The 16,635-nt window shown below is 46.3% G+C and overlaps 1 long non-coding RNA gene across 1 annotated transcript in view; it reads left to right on the top strand.

Annotated features, from left to right (window-relative positions):
• The first annotated feature begins 6,341 nt into the window (after positions 1-6,341).
• Positions 6,342-16,635, top strand: part of LOC141123421 (uncharacterized) — a 37,169-nt gene continuing 26,875 nt past the window's right edge. The window contains exons 1-2 of the long non-coding RNA XR_012240747.1: positions 6,342-6,394; positions 9,405-9,440. This is a non-coding gene — a long non-coding RNA (uncharacterized lncRNA). The remainder of the gene's footprint in view (positions 6,395-9,404; positions 9,441-16,635) is intronic.

Below are 16,635 nucleotides of genomic sequence, written 5' to 3'. Positions count from 1 at the left end.
AAATTTGAATTCATTCTATATGAATTTCAAACCATCCAATAGATGGTTATATATCAATAAATAACTAATATATATATATATATATATATGTATATATATATATATATATATATATATATATATATATATATATATATATATATATATATATATATATATATATACCGTATATACTCGAGTATAAGTCGTTCTGAGTATAAGTCGAGGCCCTAATTTACCACAAAAAAATGGGAAAAACTTATTGACCCGAGTATAAGACGAGGGTGAGAAATGCACAGCTACTGTAGGTGGAAAAGAGGGTCAACAATGCCCATTTGCATGCCTCACTGTGCCCATTTGCAGCCATAGGTCCCCTGAACTTCAAACTCGTTAGTTAAGTGTTCCTAGATGCCCCCTAGCTGCAGCCAAAATTTGGGGTCTCTGAACCCAAAGGGTCCCAAAATGACATTGCTGCAGATGGACAAAGTTGACTGAATTTGGGGCCCCGTATCTTGGGCCACTTAGTGCTAAGAACCCCAAATTTGGTGTGCAAACCCAGTGGAACTAGCACCATAAAAGTTCCAAAGCTGAGGTTTCTAGCACCAAGTGGCCCCGAGATACAGGGCCCCAAAAATCAGTTCAGAAAATGTCAAGCACTTTTCTGCAGCAGAGAATGACATTTTCCGAACCGGTTTTGGGGCCCCGTATCTCGGGGCCACTTAGTGCTAGGAACCCCAGCCTTGGATATGTTATGGTACCAGTTCCACTGGGTTAGCACACCAAATTTGGGGTTCCTAGCACCAAGTGGCCCTGAGATACAGGGCCCCAAATTCGGTTCGGAAAATGTCAAGCACTTTTCTGCAGCAGAGAATGACATTTTCTGAACTGATTTTGGGCCCTGTATCTCGGGGCCACTTAGTGCTGGGAACCCCAGCTTTGGATATGTTATGGTACCAGTTCCACTGGGTTAGCACACCAAATTGAGGTTCTTAGCTCCAAGTAGCCCTGAGCTATGGGGCCCCAAACTCGGTTCAGAAAATGTCAAGCACTTTTCTGCATCAGAGAATGACATTTTCTGAACCGATTTTGGGGCCCCGTATCTCGGGGCCACTTAGAGCTAGGAACTTCAGCTTTGGATAAGTTGTGGTACCAGTTCCACTGGGTTTGCACACCAAATTTGGGGTTCCTAGCACCAAGTGGCCCTGAGATACGGGGCCCCAAAATCGGTTCGGAAAATGAAATTTTTTGCTGCAGAAAAAGTATTTATATATATATAACCATCTTTTGAAATTCGAAATTCATATAGAATGAATTCAAATTCGAATAGAAAAGATTAGAATAGGAATACAATAGAACAGAAAATAATCTAATATATATATTATATTTTATTCTATTCTGTTCTATTGTTTTTCTAGTCTATTTTCTTTTCTATTCGAATTCGAATTCATTCTATATGAAATTCGAATTTCGGAAAATGGTTTTATATATATATATATATATATATATATATATATATATATATATATATAACCATTTTCCGAAATTCGAATTTCATATAGAATGAATTCGAATTCGAATAGAAAAGAAAATAGACTAGAAAAACAATATTTTACTCAATTGTGTTCTATTGTTTTTCTAGTCTATTTCCTATTTCTAGTCTAATCTTTTCAATTCGAATTCGAATTCATTCTATATGAAATTCGAATTTCGAAAAATGATTTTATATATATATATATATATATATATATATAATATATATATATATATATATATATATATATATATATATATATATATATATATAAAATATTTATATATATAACCATCTTTTGAAATTAGAAATTCATATAGAATGAATTCAAATTCGAATAGAAAAGAAAATAGACTAGAAAAACAATAGAACAGAATAGAATAAAATATAATATATATATATATTAGATTATTTTCTGTTCTATTGTTTTTCTATTCTAATCTTTTCTATTCAAATTTGAATTCATTTTATATGAATTTCGAATTTCAAAAGATGTATATAATTTTTTTTTCCTGATCTGTTCTATTGTTTTTCTATGATATTCTTTTCTATTATTTTCTAATCTATTCTAATCTTTTATATTCAAATTCGATTTCATTCTATATGAAATTCGAATTTCAGAAAATGGTTATTTATTTATATATATATATATATATATATATATATATATATATATATATATATTTTATTTTTGTTTTTCTGATCTGATCTATTGTTTTTTTATGATATTATTTTCTATTCTATTTAAATTCAATTTCATTCTATATGAAATTCGAATTTTGGAAAATGGTTTTATGTATATATATATATATATATATATATATATATATATATATATATATATATATATATATATATTAGATATTTATTTATATATAACCATCTATTGAAATTCGAAATTCATTTAGAATGAATTCAAATTCGAATAGAAAAGATTAGAATAGAAAAAAAAAGGAACAGAATAGAATAAAATATAATATATATACACATTATATTTTACTCAATTCTGTTCTATTGTTTTTCTAGTCTATTTCCTATTTCTAGTCTAATCTTTTCTATTCCAATTCAAATTCATTCTATATGAAATTCGAATTTCGGAAAATGGTTTTATATATATATATATAAATATATATTTATATATATAACCATTTTCCGAAATTCGAATTTCATATAGAATGAATTTGAATATATATATATATATATATATATATATATATATATATAAATTGTTATTTTCCAATCTATTTTCGAATTCGAATTAATACTATTCGAAATTCGAATTTCAGAAGATGGTCATATTCTGTTGTATTTTATTAAATTCTGTTCTATTCTTTACGATTCTTTTATGTTTATTCTATTGTTTTATTATTTTATATTCTATTTTATTGTATTTTTTTTTAGAAATCAATTTATATTTTTTCTAATTCGATTCGAATTTGTTTTCGAATTCGAGTCGAATAGATTTCGAATTTGTTTTCGAATCGAATATATTTCGAATTTGGTTTCGAATTCGATTCGAATTCGATTCGAATTTCGGCCGTGGGTTTTCGATTCGAAACATTTCGGATTCGTTTAAATTCGTTAGTATTGTAATTCGGTATTTCGGATGCATCCGAATGTCCGAATAATGAAATTTCGTCCGAATTTCGATTTGGAACTAAACGAAATGCACATGTCTAGTTCTCATCCTGTTTATACAACTGCACCTTCAGTGTCACTTACAACTCTACTTCCTCCTCTCCTTTTCTCTGTCATGGTCCCCTAAGGTGCTGTTCTTGTACCTCTCTTATTCTCCATCTACACCTCCTTCCTGGTTCAGGTAATAGTCTCCCATGGCTTCCAATACCATCTCTATGCTGACGACACCCAAATCTATCTCTCTACCCATCAGCTCACTCCTTCAGTCTTCTCATGTATAACTCATTTACTAACAGATATATCAGCCTGGATGTCACACCACTTCCTCAAACTCAATCTATCCAAAATTGAGCTCATGATTTTTCCTCCCCCCACATGCCTCTTCCCCTGATTTCTCTGTCAAGATCAATAGCACTACTATCAGCCCGTCCCCGCATGCCAAGCTTCTAGGTGTAACCCTGGACTCTGAACTATCCTTTTGGCCCCAAACACTTTCCAAATCTTGCCGCCTCAACCTCTGCAACATCTCCAAAATACGGCCCTTTCTAGCCATTGACACCACAAAGCTCCTAATTCACTCCCTGGTCATCTCTTGCCTCGACTACTGCGACTCCCTCCTCATTGGATTACCTTTACTTAGGCTCCTTCAGTCCATCATGAATGCTGCTGCCAGGCTCCTCCACCTTACCAACCGCTCAGCATCTGCTACTCCTCTCTATCAATCCCTCCACTGGCTTCCACTCACCCAACAAATTAAATTCAAAATTATAACAACAACTTACAAAGCGATCCACAGTTCGGCCCCCAACTACATCACTAACCTAGTCTCAAAATACCAACCTACTCGTTCCCTTCATTCCTCCCAGGACCTCCTGCTCTCTAGTTCCCTTGTCACCTTCTCCCATGCTTGCCCCCAGGACTTTTCCCGAGCTTCTCCTATCCTATTGAATGCCCTACCCCAATCTGTCTGACTATTTCCTACTATGCTTTTTTTTTTAACGATCCCTGAAAACCCATCTCTTCAGAGAAGCCTATCAGGCCCTCACCTAACAACTGTATGTTAACTTTCTCCATCAGCCCATCCCCCACAGTTATTAACTTTTATATCACTTGACCCTCCCTTCTAGATTGTAAGCTCTAACGAGTAGGGCCCTCTGATCCCTCCTGTATTGAATTGTATTGTAAGTGTACTGTCTGCCCTCATGTTGTAAAGCTCTGCGCAAACTGTTGGCGCTTTATAAATCATGTATAATATTAATAATAAAACAGGTCCTGTCTGCCACCGCAGCAGATGGCTTGTAGTTCTCAATGAACTGTGAGGGCACTGATGAGCCCTGCAGCTTTCAAACTGACAACCCATAGAGAGGTACGGGCTGAAAGCTGTAGGGCTTGTCTGCAGGAGTCTGACATTGCACCCACCATAGACTGATCATGGATACAATGATTTGCAGACTCCTGAGGGAAAAAAATGTATAAATGCACATTTTCTGCAAACATATCTGTATTTTTTATTTTTTTCCCCATAAGGTGAGCTTCTAGTTTTAGAAAACATCCCCCAAAATGCCCCTTGTTGTAAATTCATTACCAATTATGAAGCCCACATATAAGGGAAGTGGTGGGGAGCAGTGGCGGAACTACCAGGGTTACAAAGGTCACACTTGCAGCCAGGCTCTGGTTTCCCGCCACCGCGGGGGCCTCCAAGATGGCAGGAAGGGGGCCCGCTGCAGAACATATGAAATGGTCCCCCTTCAGCACACTACTGCGACCCAAATTCATGCAATTTGCTTGCAATATTCTTGTGATTTCCTTGCGACTTGCTTGCAAATTTGAGATTTAATATTGCAGTCTATGGAGCTCAAATTGCACCAAAGTTGCAGAAAAGTAGAGCAGGGACCTTTTTTATCCCTGCAGCTTGAGTCGCATTGCACCCATTAAAATGAAAGTGTTTTGGCTTGTCATCAGTGTCAGCCCATCCATTAAGGGCACACGGCCCCCCCATACATGCATCCGGCCTCCTAATCTACATGCAGGGCGCTGGATGCATGGATTACAATCAGGTTTTTTTTTTGAAGCATGTGATTAGAGCCAGAGGCTCTAATAGGCTTCAAAAAAGGGCAGGCTCGGGGAGCTGAGCACTGCGCCTGAAGCCCACCCAGTTGTGTGACAATAGCGAATGAATATTCACTATTGTAACACTGATTCTCCTCCCACCCAAATCAGGAAGTGGGTCATGAGACCTGTCAACCGATTGTCTGAAAGGAGATATGATTGGATTGGCCACCAGGAGGAGGAGGGTGGAGACGCAAGGGAAGCGAGGAAGCCGCCAATGCTGCTCGCCTGGAGTGCTGCCTGCGAGATTGGGAAGTGCCCGACCCCGACTACTGACTGACCGACCCGGGGGAGGTGCTGCCCATGCCACCCGTGACCCCCGTGACCCGACCGGCTGTCCGACGACCTGGGGGGGTTGGTGGGTGCCATCTGTGACCTGACCAACCAGGGGAAAGGGGTGGCGCTGGGTGGATCGTTTTCCGCCCCCCCCCAAAAAAAAACAGAGCCACTGCTTGTCATGTAACTTTATGTGTCACAAGTACAGTAGTATAATATGTTGCAGCAGTGTGAACTGGGGCTTATAAAGGCCCCCCATCACTGGAGTAAAGGGCCCCAGGGTTAGTGGGAAGGGCCCCGGGTTTGGAGGGATGGGCCCTGGGACCAGAGGAAAGGGCCTTAGGACTGATGGAAAGGGCCCCAGTGGTCAGGGGGGCCCTTATGGTTTCTTGCACCAAGGGTGTCCTGAAGGTTCTAGTTAGTTCTAGCCTCTGGTGGGGAGAGTAGTGACATCATTGCTCAAATATGGACAGTGACCATATTTGGGCAGTGGTGTCACTGCTAGTCCTGCCTCTTAGCTTATGTGGTTGGGGATTCCCAGTCATGTAAGCAATGTGCCGTTGACAGTTGCTAGGGACTCAGCAGGTGTCAGCACCTTCTGCTTCCTTAGGAACCATTGAACAGCCAAAGTTCAGTCTGAGCCTAGGTTTGATCCTTCAAACCATCAGCTCATCCCTAACCACAACTGGAAGAAGATATTAGTTCCAGATAAATAGGATAGAGGTTAGAGGGGGTGGGTAGACAAAAGGTGATTTCCGGACCTGTGATCCTCATTGTATTCAGCACTAATGCAGTCTTTCTTCTCTGCAGGATTGTGGGGCAGTGCACCCGGAGCTGATTGGGTGAAGTTGTTCTTTAATGGTAGGTGTTCAACATTTACTGGTTAAAGCTCCTCTACAAAACGGGATTCCCAGCTTAACAAACCATACAACCAACTCTAACTAGTTGATGCAACAATAAATAAAGGCAATACAACTAAAATCTCTCTGCCAATTTTACTTAATTAAATCTGTGGTTACACAATGTACTAGAGCCACCCACCTCCCCTACTGCAGAGTGGAAGGTTGCTTTTTTTGGGGGGGGGCCTACATGGACACTTCCTATTGGCTCTCCAGTGGTGAGGGTCTCTCGGGATCCAGAAGACCAGTCATCGCATAGGTGTGTGCAGCCTATTGCATTAGGGTGTGCACCCCAAAGCTCAAACACAGAGCAACAGAGGCAGTAGCTAGGCAGTGGTGGGTGCAAAGAACACGTGAACAAGTCCTTTTTTTGTTTTTTTTATCATGTTTTAAAATTAGCTTTTTTTTTTTTATTTATTTTTTAAATTTTTTTTAACTGCCCTTTTGGGGGGGCTTTGATAAAATGTCATGGTTCTAAACAGACCCCTGGTGTCTTACATTTAAGACTGAAAAAGGGACTGAGGACAGGATGGAGGCGCAGATGCTAGAACCAATCCCCCTACAGCTCCGCCGGATTGAGGAAGAGGAGGAGAAACCGGCAGCACTGCAACGGGAGGAACAAGAGGATCGATACCTACTATAAGGCAGTACAGCCAATCCTCCTGCTTGGCAGGTGCCTGGGCCCCCCTTTTGAACTAATGGGGCATGAGCCCAGTACAGGAGGGCAGGGTGATTAGGGTGTGCCCAGGCACATCCGGCACACCCCCTGCCCACACTTATGCATGTCACAATGAAGGGGGCCAGCCGTCACCTGGCACAGACTGCAACGCTTGATTATAGGTCTTCATCTCTGAAAGAAACGCTGGCAAGGAGTATATGACTGGGCTAATAAGCAAAGGTCATTTCCTGCAGCAACCCACCATTCAGGTGTGAAAGTTTGCATCCTGCAAAGGAAAAAAGGTCCATTAAGCTGCATGTCACAACAAAACCCTGTGTATGGAAAGTAAAAAAAGCCTCCATCCAGGCTCCATCCAGGCCACACCCCCAATGCGTCTTGCCCCCATCCATGGTACTGGCAAGGGGTATATGACTGGGCTAATAGGCAAAAGTCATAGTCCTGCAACAATCCGCCATTCAGATGTGAAAGTATGTGTCCTGCAAAGGAAAAATGGTCCATTAAGCTGCATGTCACAACAAAACCCTGTGTATGTAAAGTAAAAACATCCACCCAGGCCACAACCCCAATGCGTTTTGCCCCCACCCATGGGGCTTAATCTTGGGGATGATTCCCGCACTTATATCTTGGGCCTCCTTAGACAGATTCTCTTTCTGGGTTCAGGCAGCCCGACCCCTGATGATGTGTTAGCTCCACCCATTGGCTGCTCTGTGAATCCTGGGATATGTGACGGGGTCTCCCAGAGGGCAGGATATGGCATTCCGGCCTAGGTGAAAATGTCTGCATGGATAGGGCCTCGGAGGAAAAACAAAACAGAAATACCCCACACCACCACAATAAAATACTATTATCATTGTATTTTTTTAACTGTATTTAATGTTCTTTAATTAAAGATAATGTAGTGGTATCCCCATGGGGGCTGCTAAGTTGTTCTATTTCCCACTGGCTATCCCGAGCACTCAGGGCTACCTTCCCCTCTGACACCTCAGGTTCCATGCTGTCAGTAAAACAAAGTCACATTCTATTGTAGTTAAATAATGTAATAAGTTTACTGGAAAAGATTTAGCTACTTAGAGGAACACCTCTTTGATCTGGTTGTACAACAAATAAGTACCTTTAAAGATATTACCAAAGGTTAATAATACGAACGCACAGTAAACACTGATGTATGCGGATGTGTCTCCAAGTGGGACTAACGCTCAGAGTGGTAAGACCTTGACTCTGGGCACCTTCCCACTTCCAGCACGGCCACACAAACACTCTAAACCCACAGCACACTATGCAGTGTTAGTAAAACAATATAACACAATACAATTTCTCAAGAGCTCCCCCAATGGTGAAATGCAGTCCTTTGTATATAGCAGAAACACAAGTCCTTATAGTGAATGGTATAGTCTCTTGTCTTCTTTCTTCAGCTAGCCATTATACTGCAGTATTTATATTCCATAGGGTTTGCAGATGGTAATATAGCGTAAAATAGTGAATAACAGCAACTCCAATGCACTTTAAATTTCCTTTTGTGAGAATGCACCCCGACTTTCAGTCAGTTTTTAGTGGAGTACAGGCTTTCATGCCTGATAGAGCACAGTCTAATTGGAAGAAACTGTTTCGTGGGACTGCATGTCTCAGCAGCACTGTGAAACTAGTCTATAGTGTGTTAAGTGCTTTTATATAAAGTCTGGGCATCAGCCCTTTCACCACACCAGGCCTGAACGGTTGGATTTCTCCACTCCGGTGGTCTCAGTCCCGCTCTGGCCACGCCATCACACCGTGCTGCTTCACACGATGACCGGGAACCCTCGGATGGCTCATTCAAATGTCCTGGATCCTCCGGTTCGATCACACCGCTGCTCCAGCACGCTGTAGTGAGAGTCTCTCTCCGGTAGTTGCAGTTCCGTTCCACGCTGTAGCAGGCCGTGGCTCCTCCAAGCACACACCCACAGGTCCAAGCAGGCAGGTCACACGTCCCAGGCTGAAGAGAGAGAAGAGCAGAAGACCCTCAAAATGGCCGCGCTGGACCTTTTATTACCTACCCAGCATGCAGTTCAGCCACTTAGTGTTCATGGGTAGGTGAGTGAGCATTGTGGGTAAGTGAGTCCTTTTGATAACACAATTAAATCACTTCCTGTATAGGCTTTCCTTCATGCTCCTTTGTGAAAGTTAAACAAGTCTCATTCACAGTGTATACCACTAGAGGGAGCGAAATACCAACCTAATAGCATTGTCTTGCTATATGACATTACATGGTAAAGAATCACAGCACTACAATAATATAAAAACATGTATTGTTTTACAGAAATGTACAAAAAATTCATGAATGCAGCGACTAGAGGTAAGAAGACGACTTTAGCCCACTTGGTAAATCCAGATTACCGGTAAAAGGAACATTTTGGGCACTTCCGGTGATCACCTACCTATCTAATTATTACAGTTTTGCTCATAAGTTTACATACCCTGGCAGAATTTATGATTTCTTGGCCATTTTTCAGAGAATATGAATGATAACACAAAAACTTTTCTTTCACTCATGGTTAGTGTTTGGCTGAAGCCATTTATTATCAATCAACTGTGTTTACTCTTTTTATATCATAATGGCAACAGAAACTACCCAAATGGTCCTGATCAAAAGTTTACATACCCTGGTGATTTTGGCCTGATAACATGCACTCAAGTTGACACAAAAGGGTTTGAATGGCTATTAAAGGTAACCATCTTCTCACCTGTGATCTGTTTGCTTGTAATTAGTGTGTGTGTATAAAAGGTCAATGAGTTTCTGGACTCCTGACAGACCTCCTTGCATCTTTCATCCAGTGCTGCACTGAGGTTTCTGGATTCTGAGTCATGGGGAAAGCCAAAGAATTGTCAAAGGATCTGTGGGAAAAGGTAGTTTAACTGTATAAAACAGGAAAGGAATATAAAAAGATATCCAAGGAATTGGAAAATACCAATCAGCAGTGTTCAAACTCTAATCAAGAAGTGGAACATGAGGGGTTCTGTTGAAACCAAACCACGGTCAGGTAGACCAATTAAAAAATTTCAGCCACAACTGCCAGGAAAATTGTTCGGGATGCAAAGAAAATCCCACAAATAACTTCAGGTGAAATACAGGACTCTCTGAAAACATGTGGTGTGGCTGTTTCAAGATGCACAATAAGGAGGCACTTGAAGAAAGATGGGCTGCATGGTCGAGTCGCCAGAAGAAAGCCATTACAACTCAAATGCCACAAAGTATCCCGCTTACAATACACCAAACAGTACAGAGACAAGCCTCAAACCTTCTGGAACAAAGTCATTTGGAGTGATAAAACCAAAATTTAGCTTTTTGTTCACAACCATAAACATATGGAGAGGAGTCAACAAGGCCTATGATCAGGGCTGGACTTATCATTGGGCTTGACTGGGCTCAAGCCCATGGGCCCGGTCCAATAGCCCCGCGGGCAGGGCCGGATCCACGGCAAACTCTTGCCCGCTGGCCAGCCTGTTTGGTCGGCACCACTGCTTATTTCACGGGGACCGATCGGGCTTGTGTACTTCCACTTCCTGGTAGCGGTGGAATGCAAGATAGGGCGGACGTGATGTCATCAGCCGGAAATGATGGCCGCGTTGCCTCCCATGTCTTGCATCATTTCTAGCTGATTAGATTACATCAAGTCAGCCCTATCGTGCGTTCGACCGCTACCAGGAAGTGGAAGTACACAAGCCCGATTGGTCCCCCGGGAAATAAGCAGCGGTGCCGGCGAAACTGGCTTGCTAGAGGGCAGGAGTTTGCTGTCCCCCTGAATGTGCCCCTGAATGTTAGAAATTATGGGGCCCCCATACATCCTACCTGACGGGGCCCCCTTCGACCCGGTGGCAGGCGACATGCCAAGTGACACCCTGCATCCGCTGACAAGTGACACTCTGCATCCGCTGACAAGTGACACCCTGCATACGCTGACAAGTGACGTGACAAGTGACACCCTGCATCCGCTGACAAGTGACGTGACAAGTGACACCCTGCATCCGCTGACAAGTGACACTCTGCATCCGCTGACAAGTGACACCCTGCATCCGCTGACAAGTGACACCCTGCATCCACTGACAAGTGACACCCTGCATCCGCTGACAAGTGACACCCTGCATCCACTGACAAGTGACGTGACAAGTGACACCCTGCATCCGCTGACAAGTGACACCCTGCATCCACTGACAAGTGACGTGACAAGTGACACCCTGCATCCGCTGACAAGTGACACCCTGCATCCGCTGACAAGTGACACCCTGCATCCGCTGACAAGTGACACCCTGCATCCACTGACAAGTGACGTGACAAGTGACATCCTGCATCCGCTGACAAGTGACACCCTGCATCCGCTGACAAGTGACACCCTGCATCCGCTGACAAGTGACACTCTGCATCCACTGACAAGTGACACCCTGCATCCGCTGACAAGTGATGTGGCAAGTGACACCCTGCATCCGCTGACAAGTGACACCCTGCATCCGCTGACAAGTGACACTCTGCATCCGCTGACAAGTGACACTCTGCATCCGCTGACAAGTGACACTCTGCATCCGCTGACAAGTGACACCCTGCATCCGCTGACAAGTGATGTGGCAAGTGACACCCTGCATCCGCTGACAAGTGACACCCTGCATCCGCTGACAAGTGACACTCTGCATCCGCTGACAAGTGACACTCTGCATCCGCTGACAAGTGACGTGGCAAGTGACACCCTGCATCCGCTGACAAGTGACACCCTGCATCCGCTGACAAGTGACATAGCAAGTGACACTCTGCATCCGCTGACAAGTGATGTGGCAAGTGACACGCTGCATCCGCTGACAAGTGATGTGGCAAGTGACACCCTGCATCCGCTGACAAGTGATGTGGCAAGTGACACCCTGCATCCGCTGACAAGTGATGTGGCAAGTGACACCCTGCATCCGCTGACAAGTGACACCCTGCATCCGCTGACAAGTGATGTGGCAAGTGACACCCTGCATCCGCTGACAAGTGACGTGGCAAGTGACACCCTGCATCTGCTGACAAGTGACACCCTGCATCCGCTGACAAGCTACGTGGCAAGGGGCACCCTGCATCCGCTGACAAGTGACACCCTGCATCCGCTGACAAGTGACGTGGCAAGTGACATCCTGCATCCGCTGACAAGTGACACCCTGCATCCGCTGACAAGTGACGTGGCAAGTGACACCCTGCATCCGCTGACAAGCTACGTGGCAAGGGGCACCCTGCATCCGCTGACAAGTGACACCCTGCATCCGCTGACAAGTGACGTGGCAAGTGACATCCTGCATCCGCTGACAAGTGACATGACAAGTGACACCCTGCATCCGCTGACAAGTGACACCCTGCATCCGCTGACAAGTGATGTGGCAAGTGACATCCTGCATCCGCTGACAAGTGACACCCTGCATCCGCTGACAAGTGACATGACAAGTGACACCCTGCATCCGCTGACAAGTGACACCCTGCATCCGCTGACAAGTGACACCCTGCATCCGCTGACAAGTGACATGACAAGTGACACCCTGCATCCGCTGACAAGTGACACCCTGCATCCGCTGACAAGTGATGTGGCAAGTGACACCCTGCATCCGCTGACAAGTGACACCCTGCATCCACTGACAAGTGACACCCTGCATCCGCTGACAAGTGACACCCTGCATCCGCTGACAAGTGACACTCTGCATCCGCTGACAAGTGACACCCTGCATCCGCTGACAAGTGACACTCTGCATCCACTGACAAGTGACACCCTGCATCCACTGACAAGTGACACTCTTCATCCACTGAAAAGTGATGTGGCAAGTGACACCCTGCATCCGCTGACAAGTGATGTGGCAAGTGACACCCTGCATCCGCTGACAAGTGATGTGGCAAGTGACACCCTGCATCCGCTGACAAGTGACACCCTGCATCCGCTGACAAGTGACATGACAAGTGACACCCTGCATCCGCTGACAAGTGACACCCTGCATCCGCTGACAAGTGACATGACAAGTGACACCCTGCATCCGCTGACAAGTGACACCCTGCATCCGCTGACAAGTGACACCCTGCATCCGCTGACAAGTGACACTCTGCATCTGCTGACAAGTGACGTGGCAAGTGACACCCTGCATCCGCTGACAAGTGACGTGGCAAGTGACACCCTGCATCCACTGACAAGTGACACCCTGCATCCGCTGACAAGTGACACCCTGCATCCGCTGACAAGTGACATAGCAAGTGACACCCTGCATCCGCTGACAAGTGATGTGGCAAGTGACACCCTGCATCCACTGACAAGTGACACCCTGCATCCGCTGACAAGTGATGTGGCAAGTGACACCCTGCATCCGCTGACAAGTGACACCCTGCATCCGCTGACAAGTGGCACCCTGCATCCGCTGACAAGTGACACCCTGCATCCGCTGACAAGTGACATGACAAGTGACACCCTGCATCCGCTGACAAGTGATGTGGCAAGTGACATCCTGCATCCGCTGACAAGTGACACCCTGCATCCGCTGACAAGTGACGTGGCAAGTGACACCCTGCATCCGCTGACAAGTGACACCCTGCATCCGCTGACAAGTGATGTGGCAAGTGACATCCTGCATCCGCTGACAAGTGACACCCTGCATCCGCTGACAAGTGACATGACAAGTGACACCCTGCATCCGCTGACAAGTGACACCCTGCATCCGCTGACAAGTGATGTGGCAAGTGACACCCTGCATCCGCTGACAAGTGACACCCTGCATCCACTGACAAGTGACACCCTGCATCCGCTGACAAGTGACACCCTGCATCCGCTGACAAGTGACACTCTGCATCCGCTGACAAGTGACACCCTGCATCCGCTGACAAGTGACACTCTGCATCCGCTGACAAGTGACACCCTGCATCCGCTGACAAGTGATGTGGCAAGTGACACCCTGCATCCGCTGACAAGTGACACCCTGCATCCGCTGACAAGTGACACTCTGCATCCGCTGACAAGTGATGTGGCAAGTGACACGCTGCATCCGCTGACAAGTGATGTGGCAAGTGACACCCTGCATCCGCTGACAAGTGATGTGGCAAGTGACACCCTGCATCCGCTGACAAGTGATGTGGCAAGTGACACCCTGCATCCGCTGACAAGTGATGTGGCAAGTGACACGCTGCATCCGCTGACAAGCTACGTGGCAAGGGGCACCCTGCATCCGCTGACAAGTGACACCCTGCATCCGCTGACAAGTGACGTGGCAAGTGACATCCTGCATCCGCTGACAAGTGACACCCTGCATCCGCTGACAAGTGACGTGGCAAGTGACACCCTGCATCCGCTGACAAGCTACGTGGCAAGGGGCACCCTGCATCCGCTGACAAGTGACACCCTGCATCCGCTGACAAGTGACATGACAAGTGACACCCTGCATCCGCTGACAAGTGACACCCTGCATCCGCTGACAAGTGATGTGGCAAGTGACATCCTGCATCCGCTGACAAGTGACACCCTGCATCCGCTGACAAGTGACATGACAAGTGACACCCTGCATCCGCTGACAAGTGACACCCTGCATCCGCTGACAAGTGACACCCTGCATCCGCTGACAAGTGACATGACAAGTGACACCCTGCATCCGCTGACAAGTGACACCCTGCATCCGCTGACAAGTGATGTGGCAAGTGACACCCTGCATCCGCTGACAAGTGACACCCTGCATCCACTGACAAGTGACACCCTGCATCCGCTGACAAGTGACACCCTGCATCCGCTGACAAGTGACACTCTGCATCCGCTGACAAGTGACACCCTGCATCCGCTGACAAGTGACACTCTGCATCCACTGACAAGTGACACCCTGCATCCACTGACAAGTGACACTCTTCATCCACTGAAAAGTGATGTGGCAAGTGACACCCTGCATCCGCTGACAAGTGATGTGGCAAGTGACACCCTGCATCCGCTGACAAGTGACACCCTGCATCCGCTGACAAGTGACATGACAAGTGACACCCTGCATCCGCTGACAAGTGACACCCTGCATCCGCTGACAAGTGACATGACAAGTGACACCCTGCATCCGCTGACAAGTGACACCCTGCATCCGCTGACAAGTGACACCCTGCATCCGCTGACAAGTGACACTCTGCATCTGCTGACAAGTGACGTGGCAAGTGACACCCTGCATCCGCTGACAAGTGACGTGGCAAGTGACACCCTGCATCCACTGACAAGTGACACCCTGCATCCGCTGACAAGTGACACCCTGCATCCGCTGACAAGTGACATAGCAAGTGACACCCTGCATCCGCTGACAAGTGATGTGGCAAGTGACACCCTGCATCCACTGACAAGTGACACCCTGCATCCGCTGACAAGTGATGTGGCAAGTGACACCCTGCATCCGCTGACAAGTGACACCCTGCATCCGCTGACAAGTGATGTGGCAAGTGACACCCTGCATCCGCTGACAAGTGACACCCTGCATCCGCTGACAAGTGGCACCCTGCATCCGCTGACAAGTGACACCCTGCATCCGCTGACAAGTGACATGACAAGTGACACCCTGCATCCGCTGACAAGTGATGTGGCAAGTGACATCCTGCATCCGCTGACAAGTGACACCCTGCATCCGCTGACAAGTGACGTGGCAAGTGACACCCTGCATCCGCTGACAAGTGACACCCTGCATCCGCTGACAAGTGATGTGGCAAGTGACATCCTGCATCCGCTGACAAGTGACACCCTGCATCCGCTGACAAGTGACATGACAAGTGACACCCTGCATCCGCTGACAAGTGACACCCTGCATCCGCTGACAAGTGATGTGGCAAGTGACACCCTGCATCCGCTGACAAGTGACACCCTGCATCCACTGACAAGTGACACCCTGCATCCGCTGACAAGTGACACCCTGCATCCGCTGACAAGTGACACTCTGCATCCGCTGACAAGTGACACTCTGCATCCACTGACAAGTGACACTCTTCATCCACTGAAAAGTGATGTGGCAAGTGACACCCTGCATCCGCTGACAAGTGATGTGGCAAGTGACACCCTGCATCCGCTGACAAGTGACACCCTGCATCCGCTGACAAGTGACATGACAAGTGACACCCTGCATCCGCTGACAAGTGACACTCTGCATCCGCTGACAAGTGACACCCTGCATCCGCTGACAAGTGACACCCTGCATCCACTGACAAGTGACACCCTGCATCCACTGACAAGTGACACTCTGCATCCGCTGACAAGTGACATGACAAGTGACACCCTGCATCCGCTGACAAGTGACACTCTGCATCCGCTGACAAGTGACACTCTGCATCCACTGACAAGTGACACTCTGCATCCGCTGACAAGTGACACTCTGCATCCACTGACAAGTGACACCCTGCATCCACTGACAAGTGACACTCTGCATCCGCTGACAAGTGACACTCTGCATCCACTGACAAGTGACACTCTGCATCCGCTGACAAGTGACACTCTGCATCCACTGACAAGTGACACCCTGCATCCACTGACAAGTGACACTCTGCATCCGCT

Source organism: Aquarana catesbeiana, linkage group LG01 (assembly GCF_042186555.1).
Source record: "Aquarana catesbeiana isolate 2022-GZ linkage group LG01, ASM4218655v1, whole genome shotgun sequence".
Lineage (NCBI taxonomy): Eukaryota > Metazoa > Chordata > Amphibia > Anura > Ranidae > Aquarana > Aquarana catesbeiana.
This window is presented reverse-complemented; position numbering and strand designations above follow the sequence as displayed.